This window comes from Mustela putorius, unplaced genomic scaffold (genome assembly GCF_011764305.1).
Source record: "Mustela putorius furo isolate JIRA1106 unplaced genomic scaffold, ASM1176430v1.1 tig00000450_pilon_pilon_pilon, whole genome shotgun sequence".
NCBI lineage: Eukaryota > Metazoa > Chordata > Mammalia > Carnivora > Mustelidae > Mustela > Mustela putorius.
In genome coordinates this window covers 19,249,655-19,263,258 of record NW_025421385.1, presented here as the reverse complement: position 1 = coordinate 19,263,258, position 13,604 = coordinate 19,249,655, and positions in this window count along the sequence as shown.

Sequence of the window (13,604 nt, the reverse complement as noted above, 5' to 3'; positions counted from 1 at the left end):
TTCCATGCTCATAGATTAGAAGAGTAAACATTGATAAATGTCTATACTGCCCCAAACAATCTACATCTTCAATGCCATCCTGATCAATATTCCACCATCATTTTTCAAAGAGCTGGAACAAACAATTCTAAAATTTGTATGGAACCAGAAGAGACCCTAAATTGCTAAGGAAATGTTAAAAAATAAAAACAAAACGGGGGGCATCATGTTGCCTGATTTCAAGTTTTACTACAAAGCTGTGATCACCAAGACAGCATGGTACTGGCACAAAAACAGACACATACATCAGTGCAACAGAGTAAAGAGTCCAGATACGAACCCGCAACTCTATGGTCAACTAATCTTCAACAAAGCAGGAAAAAATATACAGTGGAAAAAAGACAGTCTCTTCAATAAATGGTTGCTGGGAAAATTGGAAGCTATGTGTAAAAGAGTAAAACTTGACCATTCTCTTACACCATACACAAAAATAAACTCAAAATGGAAAAAAGACATCAACATGAGGCAGGAACCTATTAAAATCCTAGAGGAGAACATAGGCAGTAACCCCTTTGACATTGACCACAGTGCAACTTCTTTCAAGCCATGTATCCAAAGACAAAGGAAACAAAAGCGGAAATGAACTTTTGGGACTTCATCAAGATAAAAAGCTTCTGCACAGCAAAGGAAACTGTTAAGAAAACAAAGAGGCAACCCACAGAATGGGAGAAGATGTTCACAAATAACACTACAGACAAAGGGCTGATATCCAAGATCTATAAAGAACTCCTAAAACTCAACATCCAAAATACAGATAATTAAGTCAAAAAATGGGCAGACGACATGAACAGACAGTTCTCCAAAGAAGACATACAAATGGCTAACATGGAAAAATGTTTATCATCATTTGCCATCAGGGAAATTCAAATTAAAACCACATTGAGAGGGGCACCTGGGTGGTTCAGTGGGTTAAGCCTCTGCCTTCAGCCCAGGTCATGATCCCAGGGTCCTGGGATCGAGCCCCGCATTGGGCTTTCTGCTCAGCAGGGAGCCTGCTTCTGCCTCTCTCTCTCTCTCTCTGCCTGCTTGGGATCTCTCTCTCCCTGTGTCAAATAAATAAATAAAATCTTAAAAAAAAAAAAAAAACACACATTGAGATACCACTTTACACCGGTTAGAATGACAGAAATCGACAAGACAAAAAACAACAAATATTGGAGAAGTTATGGAGAAAGGGGAACCCTCTTACACTGTTGGTGGGAATGCAAGTTGGTTTAGCTACTCTGGAAAACAGTGTGGAGATTCCACAAAGAAACTAAAAATAGAGCTACCCTATGACCCAGAAACTTCACTACTGGGTATTTACCTCAAAGATACAGATGCTGTGAAAAGAAGGGCTGTATGTACCCCAATGTTCATAGCAGCAATGTCCACAATAGCCAAAACATGGAAAGAGCCAAGATGACCTTCAACAGATGAATGTATAAAGAAGATGTGGTTCATATACACAATGGGATATTACTCAGCTATCAGAAAGGATGAATATCCAAATTTTGCCTCAACTTGGATGGGACTGGAGGAGATCATGCTAAGTGAAATAAGTCAGAGAAAGTCATTTATCATATGATTTCACTTATTTGTGGAACATAAGGAATAGCATGGAGGATATTAGGAGAAGGGAAAAAGTAAGGGGACAAAATCAGAGTGGGAGATGAAACATGAGAGACTATGGACTCCAAGAAACAAACAAGAGTTTTAGAAGGTAGGGGATGCGGGGCTGGGTAAGCCTAGTAATGGGTATTAAGGACAGAACAGATCGCATGGAGAATTGGATGTTATACACAGTGAATCATGGAACGCTATATCAAAAACTAATGAAGTACTGTATGGTGACTAACATAACACAATAAAAAAAAGAAAAAAGAAAAAACATGAATTAATAATAACTTTACACGTGGATAAATTACATACAGTAAGACACAACTGAAAACATAGTGAGGGATTATATTCATCTATAAATATCATGAAACATGAGGAAAGTACTTTTCTCACAGGTAAGGACTGCATCAGAGCAGTCCTCCACCATGTACTGTGGATAGTTTGGATTTTCCACAATCTTTTCTAAAGAAATAGAAGTAGAGAAACCAGTTTTTAACTCACAACGCCTTTTATGATATCAGCATTATTCTAAAACCAAAGCCTGAAAAAGTCATTATAAAAGAAGTTACAGACTGATATCTGATTATGTCATGAACATAAACATAAATATCCTTCAGAAAATCTTGTAAATTTAACCCAATAATGTATAAGAAGTACTATACACCATGATTAAGTGGGATCTAGTTTTTATGCAAGGCTGGTTCAATACTTCCAATTCAATCAATATGATTTTCGTATCAACCAGCTAATGAAGAAAAATTATATACTTATATAAATTGATACATAAAAAGAAAATGGCAAAAGCTAATACCAATTCATGATAAAAAAAATCTTTCAACAAATTAGGACTAGGGGAAACCTTACTCAACTTTATAAAGAGTATCTGCATAAAATGATATAAGTAATGACATACTTTATGGTGATAAACTATAGATCTTTTCCTCTAGGATCAGGAACATGGAACTATTCCTATTGAAATCATGTTGGAAGCTCTAGTTAGTGAAATAAGAAAATAAAAAGAAATAAAAACTATGCATATTAGTAAGGTAAAATAAATTTGATTGGAGGATGGGATTAAAAATTATGATATGGGAAAAGCCAGGACCTAGTCAAAAAAGAGGTTCAGAGGTGTCTGACTCAATTTTGGTCAAGAAGGGAGTCTGTCAATATGCAAGAAAATGAACCAGGCAGAAACTTACAAAAATTCACTCAAAAGGGATCATAGACATAAACACAAAATCCAGAACTATAAAATATCTAGGAGAAAAGTCATATGATCTTAAATTTGATTATGAATTTTAGAAACATTGAAAGCATAATCCATGAAGAAAAATTGGACCTTAATAAAATGAAAACTGTCTGCTCTACAAAAGATAATATTAATGGCATGAATAGACAAACCATAGACTGGGGGAAATAACTGCAAAATACACATCTGATAAAGGTTTAGTATAAAAAGATTAGGGTTTGCAAAAAAGAATTATACAATAGAATTTGCAAAAAATACAAAGAACTCTTAAAACTCAAGAACAAAAAGAAAGAAAAAATTTAATAAATGGGCAAATGACCAGAATAGACTTCTCAACAAAGAAGTTACAAAGGTGAATATGCATATGAAAAGATGGTCAACGTTGTATTTAACTCTATTAGTTTCCTATTATTGCTGTAATAAATTATCATAAACACTGACTTAATACAACATGAATTTATTCTATTAGACTTCTGGAGGTCAGAAGTCTGCATGGATCTTATGGGGTGAAAATTAAGGTGTCATCAGAGCTGCATTCCTTTTGCAGGCTCTAGGGAAGAATCCTTTCCATGCCTTCAAAGATGTATGTGCACAGATTAACATACATACATCTATATTCTTGTGCTGTCAGCTGAGAGGGCCCAGAAGCAATAATATTCATGTAGAAATGACACCCACTTAGTACTATTGGACTCAGATAGTAGCTTTTAATGCTATTATCTAGTTAAAGGAACTGCAGATTCTTTGGACAAATGGCTGTTTCTAGGACTGGGGAAGAAAATATACAAGACTACCCTGGAGCATCTTATGGTTCCAGGAAGTAAAGAAATGCTTAAAAAAAAAAAAAAAAAAGTTAAAAACACAATGGTGATAACATATCAAAGAGACACAAGAAACAACTGAAAGCTCATAATGGCAAAAGCTGAAATAATTTGAGCCAAAAACTAAATAAAATACTATTAGATTATAACATACTATTGGATCATAAAATAAATATTCATGAGTCCATACTTAAATAAATAAATAAATAAATAAATAAATAAAATCCCTTGTACAGAATTACAAATAATTGATGTGCAAGGAGGTGTAACATAACTCTCCACAGTGTGAGTTGCACATAGTGACTTCCTTCCAAAGAGTAACGTATAAAAATGAAGATAAAAGTAATTTTAAAGTAGGTAAACCTGACAAACATTACTTCTGTGAGATGATCAAGGTTAATATCACTAGTGATTAGTCTTCTTGATAGTATGTACCCTTGATATGATGTGATGGGAATGGCCCTTTACTTTCATGGTCTTCCTCACTTCTCACTTCCTCATTTCCTCACTTCTTTCAATTCTCTCTTAACCTCAGACTACTTATGAGGAAAATATCAGACAATTCCATTACAATGACACTCTATACATGACCAGTACCTTCAAAACTGTCAAGGTCTTCAAAAACAAGGGAAGTGTTTAAAACTAGCACAGCCACAAGAAACCTAAGGAAGCATGACCATAAAATGTCATGTAGTATCCTGGATGGCATGCTGGAACAACAAAAACAACAACAACAATCAGGCAAAAAACAGGAAAATCTGAATAAACTGAGGATTTTGTTTAATAATAATGTCAGTATTGGTTCATTAATTGGGCAAATGTGCCATACCAATATAAAATATTAGCGATAAGAGAGACTGAGTATAGGGTGTAATGAGAACTCTCTGTCCTATCTTTTTAATTTTTCTATAAACCTAAACTACTTTAAAACTAAAAATTTATTTAAAAAATTATTTGTTCTAATTTATCTGGCTAACCATCTTATTACTATGTTTTACCACAAGATTTCATGTACATGTTCCTGTATTTGTTTACAATCATGTTTGTGACAAGTAATCATGAAGATATTTAAATTTTGGTGAATGTATCTGGGAGTCAATAGCAGATTGGATCTAAGCTACTGTTCTCATACTGAATCATTTTACTAGAAATAAATAAAATGTCTCTTCCACATGAGTAACTCACATTTGGGAGATCTTTCCACAGTAAAAGAATTTAATTTCTGAATTTTTTAGTAAATTCGTTACATGGCAAATAAAAGCAATGGTTACATGGCAAAATGACACTGTGTGGTAGTGCAGTATACTACCTTCATCTTTTTAGACTAAAGAGAAAAGTGGCTTAATCCTAAAATAAAATACTCAGGTCAAGTGAAGACCAAATGACAAATAATAGCTTCATAAGGATTTGAATATTCCTAATTCAGAACGAAAGATCTATTTCTAATAGTTGAGGATTTCCCTCAACAGTCCAATAATGTACTTTGTGAAAGTATAACTTTTTATCATCTAAACTACTGAAAACAACTTCAGAACCATTTTCCAGTTCCTGATTCCAAAAATAATTGGATTATAAGATTTTATTTATTTGACAGAAAGAGATCACAAGTAGGCAGAGAGGCAGGCAGAGAGAGAGAGAGAGAGGAAGCAGGCTCCCTGCCAAGCAGAAAGCCTGATGCAGGAAGTGATCCCAGGACCCTGGGATCATGATCTGAGCCGAAGGCAGAGGCTTTAACCCACTGAGCCACCCAGGAGCCCCAATAGGATTATAATACCCATTCAATATAAATTTGAAGAACACATAGGCTAGTTAGTCCTTCAAAAAAGGAGACCATGTTACAGACTTTATAGGCAGCCCCTTCATTAAAACATTAAAATATTGTTTGCTGAGGAATGCCCAATTATCCTAAACTTAAATTTATTACTATTCTTTTGTATACTATTGTATTGCTACCAGATGTATTCTGAACTTGTTTGACTAAAGTTAATGGATAGTAATAAAGTAAAAAATGGACCAAAAATCTGCATTTCCAAATAAAAATATGAAGTTTGTTGTGTTTGTTTATTATTTTGTATTTAATTGGTAGATTAACTTTTTTGTATAGGAGCCATAAGCATGGTAAATTTATGTCGAATTTCTCATGGTATATATGTAGATCACATTATAATAAAAAAACCAAATATAATGTAATAAAATAACTAAAGACAACATTACAGGTCTGGAAGATAGTTTTTTGTTTTTTTGTTTTTTTCCCCTGAGACAAATCAATATATTACTCGAATTTAAGAAAGTATACAAGGCTCATTAAATCTCCAAATATCAAGTCAACACTGAAGAATGTTAAGAATGTTCTATCCTTGCTTTGACAAGTAGTGCTAAAAGGCAGTAATCTTCTATATCATGCAATATTCAGAACGCAGCACCTTTAGAAGAAAAGTCATCAGCTACAGATAAATCTATTATCAATAGGGAAATTCAATGAACTGCCAGATTTAATGGATATAGAAGCAAACTGAAGAGAAAAAAGAAATGGATAATAGAAAGAAAACAGGTGAAAGTAATAAAGCCAAATTATAAAAGAAAACAGCAGAAAAAAGAGATTTAGTAAGGGAAAAGAGAGATTGGAGATAGTAGCAATACCCAATACAGCTTCATTAATCTGTGCTTTTCTCCATTTCGGTATATCTCCTTAGATAAGAATGTTCTCTTTTCACAGTAATGGAAAAAAGAAAGGAAAACTGAGACCGTGTTATCAAGGAAAACAGGCTGAAGATCAATCAAATGGCTGATTAATCTTTATAATACAAACAAACATATTTGACAACTCTTTGTTCAGTATATAATTATTTTTTTTTTCCACTGAGCCATGTTTTTTGTTGTGACAGAAGCCAGTCTATCCAGAAAATTAAACTGTCATTTTCCACTTCTATGACTTCCCTTCCAGGTTTTGGCAGGCATGTAAACTTAAACTAAAGATATCATAAGATACATGACACAGTCATTGTGATCATTCTTTGGAACTGGTATTGATTCAGCATCAGTTCTAAGCATAGATCTTGAAGACAAATTATGAAATTAGATCAGATACAGCGCCATCTAGCTAAGTAGTCACAGAGGCATAAGGGGTTTGAAGGAAGTGTTTTACTTCAGGTTCAGTACGTTAAACATCATTTCATATTGATATAACAAGTTCTCAGAAGATTCCAGAAGTATTACATTTCTAGAATAGTCTTTAAATTCTCATTATTCCAATTGGAGAGGATATCAATTAAGATTATTAGAATTAATGGCATATATTTAAAAACCATTGAATCATTATGTGCATATAAAATGTCAAATCAAAATGTACATTAAAAGTATATCTACATTTATGTTGAGATAAAATATTCTTATCTCACAGTATTAGACTTGTGTGTGTATGTGTTGAACATGTATATTTTAAGTAACTAAGCTTGGAGTCTCCTTTTAAAACTGTAGGAAACTTTTACTATGTACAAAATTTTCAGCTGAACAGAATCTAGATATGGAAAGCATTATTTCAGTCATATCTAAAAATTCTGGTCTATTTTAGCAGTCTTATGTTGGTCACAACCAGAATCAAACCCCTAGTATCTAGATATTTTCTTCCAAATCTGATGGTAAAATTTAGATTTGTAACAGTATTTATAGGTCTCAAGTCTATAATACTGTACGAAAGAAACTCAGTATAGAATTTTATATAACTATTATGGATAAAAATTTATTTAACTTAAGATACAAGACTAGGGGAAAATGTGCATTTTATCCATCTATTTATACCGCTCTATGATACAATTAATTTTGTCATTCTGATGAAAGGCAGCTACCACTCTTCAGCAAGAATTAGCCCCTCCCCAGTGCCTTCCAGCTTTCAGATTCTCCCTACAGCAACTTACCTTTTGTATTGCATCCAGATTATTTTTTCTTTAACACTAAAATCATTCTTAAGAGATAAACAATAGTTCCCCTGTCAATAAAAGCAACAGACATGTATCTGCCTTTATCTTTCCTGACATTTCAGAAGATACAAAACAGGGGAGCTGTTGTTAAGGTTGAAATTCTTCAAGGCACTCTAGTCAACCTAAATTCTCTTCTTAGAAGTTTTCATCCATACTTTAATTACCACTTCAGATGGTTTATAAACTTATATTTCCATTCTAGACTTGTCTCCTGAACTCTAGACTAGAACATCCAACTACCTCTCTTAAATGATTCCAAGGCACCTTAAAATGACAATGTCTCAAATTGTACTTAGGTGGTTTTATAATGGATTGCTATTCTTTGAAATTCTTCCCATTGAGAGGTCTGGTTTCTGTCCCTTCTCTTTGAATCTGTGTGACCTTGTGACTGTTTCTACTAATACACTACAGTGGAAATGAAAGGATGTGATTTCTGAGACTAGAGTATAAAAAGTCTTCAAGTCTTCAAGTTTTCACCTTATTTGATGATTGATGCTTATCAATAGCTACTGTGTAAGGATTCCAGCAACCACAAGGAGCCATGATATGAGAAATCCCAAAGTATGTAGACGATGTATAGTCATTCTTCTAGACTGCCAGGGCTGAATCTAAACCATTGAGTCATCTCAGACCCACCTCCACAGTGGAGGTGTTTCAATTCCATCATCAACTTTGGTCAATTTTGTCCTTTAAATATCTTTTGAATCTGTGAACTTCTATCTTCTATCAGTAGCATCCTAGCATCCACATTACCTTTATCTTTGGTCTAGAGTATGGCAATAACATTCTTTTTTTTTTTTAAGTTTTTATCTTAATTCCAGTTAACATACAGGGTAATATTAGTTTCAAGTGTACAGCATAGAATTCAACATTTTCATACAATACCTGGTGCTCACCACAACAAACTCCTTAATCTTCATCACCTATTTAACCCATCTTCCTACCTGCCTCCCTTCTGATAACCTTCAGTTTGTTCTCTATAGTTAACAGTCCAGTTGGTGAGGGTATGTGCTATGGTGAGTGCTGTGAAGTGTGTAAACCTTGTGATTCACAGACCTGTACCCCTGGGGCTAATACATTAAATGTTATAGCTAACAGTCCATTTCTCGGTTTGCCTCTCTCTTGTGTTTCTCCTTTTCTCATTTGCTTTGTTTCTTAAATTCCACACAGGAATGAAATCATATGGTATTTATCTTTCTCTGGCTGATTTATTTCACTTAGCATAATACTCTTTAGCTCCACCCATGTCATGTAAATGGCAAGATTTTATTCTCTTTTATGGCAGTATAATAATCCATTATAAATACCACTTCATCCTCAGTGTACAACTTGGGCTATTTCCATAATTTGGTGATTATAGATAAAGCTGCTACAAATTTCAGGGTGCATCTATCCCTTTGAATTAGTATTTTTATATTTGGTAGGTAAATATCTAGTATAAATTATGACAATGACATTCTTATTGGTAACCTTCTTTTCCTTGCCTCCAGCTCAACCCCAAACTACTTTCCACATTGTTAGCTTAAAGATATGATTTCCAAAACTCAAATCTCTTAATGTCTTTCCATGTTTAACACTCTTCAGCAGTATTCCACTCATTTTGAAAGATAAAATTCTTAAGGAGATTTAGAAAGCTCATAGGATCTGGCATGCTCTCACTCCCCCATTCTTCATTGTCCGACAGAGTAGTCACCAGTTTCATTTGTAATAACTAAATATTTTAAATATAACTAGTGTGACTAAAGAACTGAATTTTTAATGTTATTCAGTTTCAACTAATTTAAATTTTAAAATAGATACTTGATCCAGTTATTGGAAAAATTTAAGTATGTTTGAAACAACTTGGTATGTGCAGTTGTTTTTTTAACTATAAACTAAATACAGATCAAGTATTCCTAATAAAAATTTAGCATCTGAATTAAGATGTGCTATTAAATTTGAAATGCACACTGGATTTCAAACACTTAGTACTAGAAAAAGAAGGTAAAAATATAAAATTAATAATTTTTATGTTGTGTATATATTGTAAGGGTAATATTTTGGATATATTAAGTTAAAATAAAACATTTTTAATTCCATTAATTTCATCTGCTTCTTTTCCCTTTTTTTTAATGTGGCTACTAGAAAATTTACATTACATATCTGGCTCTCATAATTTTATTGGACAGACTTACTTTAGATCTGTTTCCTCTAGATACTCTAGCTCCTCCTTTGCTCTTATGTTCATAGCACTTCCTCTACCACAGGGGGTTTGCATTTGCTGTTACTGTCCCTTTCTAATCTTTTCCCACTTAACTCCTACTCATTTTTAAGCTCAATGTTCAAGCCTCATTTTCTCAATGAAAACATTTCTGATCCCCTTGTCTTGGTTCAATTCTCCTATTATCTACTTTAATACCACTTTGAACCTCACCTTTGTAGCATTTGTCACAGGGGCAATACTACCATTGTTTACTTATTAAATATCCACCCAACAACCAAACTGTCAGTTCCATGACAGCAGAGACCACGTCTGCTTTTGTTCACCATTTTCTCCCTAATGTTTAGCACAGTATCTGGCATATAGTAGCTTTAGTTGCAAAGATTAATAAGACACAAGTCAGGACCCAAAAATGTCAGACTATTGCAAACAGAACTTTGTATTTGGAAAGCAATAAACCAATGTTATGCATATTTTACTGAGTTTAATATGTAACTGTTAAATGAATGAACTAATGAACAAATGATAATGTTGCTTCTCAAAAAAAACTTTTTTTCCACTATTTTCTACCATGGAGGGAATAAAAACCAAACTCTCTGCCTTACCACAGTGTTTCACCATTTGAGCTCCACAGACCCATAATAGTTTACTCTTATCAGTGTCCTCCTCTTGGAGAGACATGATGGCAAGGTTCTGGAATCAGGCAAACTCAGGTTTGGTCCTGCTCTTCTCCAGGAACCTCCCTGAGAAGTTTTCCCATCTGTTAGAGGAGATAGCAGGCTATTGTGAAGATTAAATGGAATGATGTATAATTTGGTGTCTGTTAAATAGTATGCTCAATAACTTCTAGTCAATTTAATATTATCTCCAGGCCAAGCACAAGATAACAATAACCACCTCCATTATATCTTTGTTATATTCCAGTGATTGTCTTAAGTGTATTAAGTTATAATTACCATCAGAATAAGATGAGTATTGAATTAGTATTTTATATTTGGTAGGTAAAATACCAAAGACTGAGAGAGGTTAAGTCACATGAACAAAACCACACAGAAAGTAATGGAAGGTATGAGATTCACCATTAGACAACTTGATGCCTAAGCCCACCTTTTCACCATGATATCACCCTACTTGGCAGTAGGAACTCAGGCAGTCTTAATTTCCTTTTTGTTTCTGTGTACTCCATGTTCCCCTCATTTAAATAGCCATTCCTCCCTGCAACATACATGAACTTTCACAACTCCATTTTCTGTTCATTCTGCTAACTCCCTTTATTTAAATTACCTTCCCTCTCTTTTCTCCAATGAGCAAATTCTATTCAAGTTCCAAGGCTATCTCACTCATCATCTTTCTCTGTCGTCTATCCTTTTTCTGAATGTATAATTTTATCTTATTAGCTAAATAGCACTCCATTCATTAAATTAGTAAAAATTGATTTCCATTGCTTTATTGCTATTTATATGCAAAGTTATCTCTCTTGTTCTATCATTTTCAAAGTTCAGAACAAGGTCATACTCATTTTGTATCTTACGTCTTTTACAAAATGCTAGGGACATAAGTATGTGCTCAGAGAATTTATGTTGACATGGAAATTAACAATATGTGATCTGCACAAGCTGCTTCTATTTATACATATGGATTCACACATATGCATGTTTACAAATGCATAGGCACACAGAGGCTCACATGAACACAAACACACATGCCTATACATGCACACAACTATAAAATTGTGCACACAGAAACACACAAGCACACACACACAATAGTTTTTGCACATCAAAAACACAGATATTCACACATATGCACACAAGAATACTCAAATGTGTTTGTGCACATATGAAAGTGTGCATACACAGAGCTTAATTCAGTTTTATGTTTTGTTTACACCTAGGCAAATAAAATATCAAGGGAAGAACGAGTTTAAAAGGTCTTTGTAGAAATTAACTTAGCCTTTCTGATTTGTCTTTTAAAACAACGAAAGTAATGTGTATGTTTAATCTTAATAAGAAACTGAATAGCTCGGGGAGTATTTTTGTTACTATTTTTCTCATTTTTATTTTGAAAATGTATTTCAAAATAAAGATATCTTCGTATTTGGTACTGAGACATCTCTCTCTCTCTCTTATAAACACACATAGACACACACTCCTTTAGAAAATGTTTACTTGTATATCTTTGGTAAAGAACAGAAATATTAAGATAATTCAGACCAATATCATCTTGAAAAGATCACACTAGAGGCTTTATACCAACACTTTTATTCAAAATATTTGGCTTCAAGATTTTACGTTCTATTAAGAAATCATAAGCTTCTAGAATAGTTTATTTTATGATCTGAACGTTTAAGGCAGTAAATCTACCAGTAGAAGATGTTTTAAGGAATTAAAACTTTCACCTTTTAAAACAAATAAAAAAGTACCACTAAAGCAGGAAAATGATACTGCATTATCATTAAAATTTTAACAAAGCAGAATATAAACAATCGTGCATACAACTGCATATTTAAAGATAATTCCACTCCAGATTGTTGATGGTGTTACTAAATCATGGGAGCTTCTTTTAAGTTAGGATGTGCTGGAAGCCCATGAGGGAATTATAGCCCTATTTTATACAGCCAAGTGTAATGTACACTTGTTGGGAGGAGGTGCAGGTGTAATGAACATTTCACATGGTCTGTACTCCATTAGATAAGGAAATTAAACCCTCAGATCAATAAGGCACCATGAAGCCATTATGATCATCGGCCGTTAAAATAGTCCAAAACACCCACTTGTGTCCACAGAGAGAAGAAACATATTTTCATATCTTTGGGCTTCAGATGTGGCTGCGTTCTAAATCCTTCTGTTTGTGGATTCCCCCTCTCAGTCACTAGGCAGCAACAACGTGCATTTGCATACTCTACCCAGTGCCTGCCACATGAGCGCTTGAAGTGGTAACGTCAAAAGGGCCCAATTTATGTCGATTCAAGAGGCCTCGTAATTTGAGATCTTGTCATGGAGTTATCTTTCTTTTAGCTACATAATACATGCAAACATTATCCTGATGCCTTTTATAGAGTTGTCAAAATTCATGGGAAGAACCAAAGGCATTATATGTATGCCTCCCATAGATTGCAGCAGGGAGAAGAGTGGCTCAGAGAGATTTCAATTGTGTATAATTACAAGTAGCTCTACAGCTGAGCAGTTATTGTTATGCCCACAGTGTGTGGTGTCTGGAAGACAATACAGAGCAGTATGCAACACAGCATTATTGTTTAATATATTAAACATATATTCACACACTCCACATGATATCACCCCTCCCTCATCATCCTACATACAAGGAAATGGCAGCAGCAGTTCACTGAAGTTCACCTCCCTGTAGCTCCCTCCCTGGCTTGCCTGTCCTCCAAGATGGGAAAAGGAGAGCCGAGGCCCATATTTCTCTTTGCTCATATTTGCCATAGCTTTCTATTTGGTCTTAGTGGTGACATTTGATTAAGTGGAACTATAATTCTGTCAGAAAACAATTAGCCTCTTCTGTGTTTTCATAGTGGACCATACTGAGAAGGGCAGCTCTAGGGCAATCAGCCCACTCCTGTATGAGACCACTCAGAAATTATGTCAGTGCTATACTGATCAAACCACTGCCATTGCGACCTCCACACGGTGGCATTTCCCAGCTCCCAGAAAGCCTCTTGAAGACATGAGGAAGCCCAGCCCCCCATTACTCTTTCC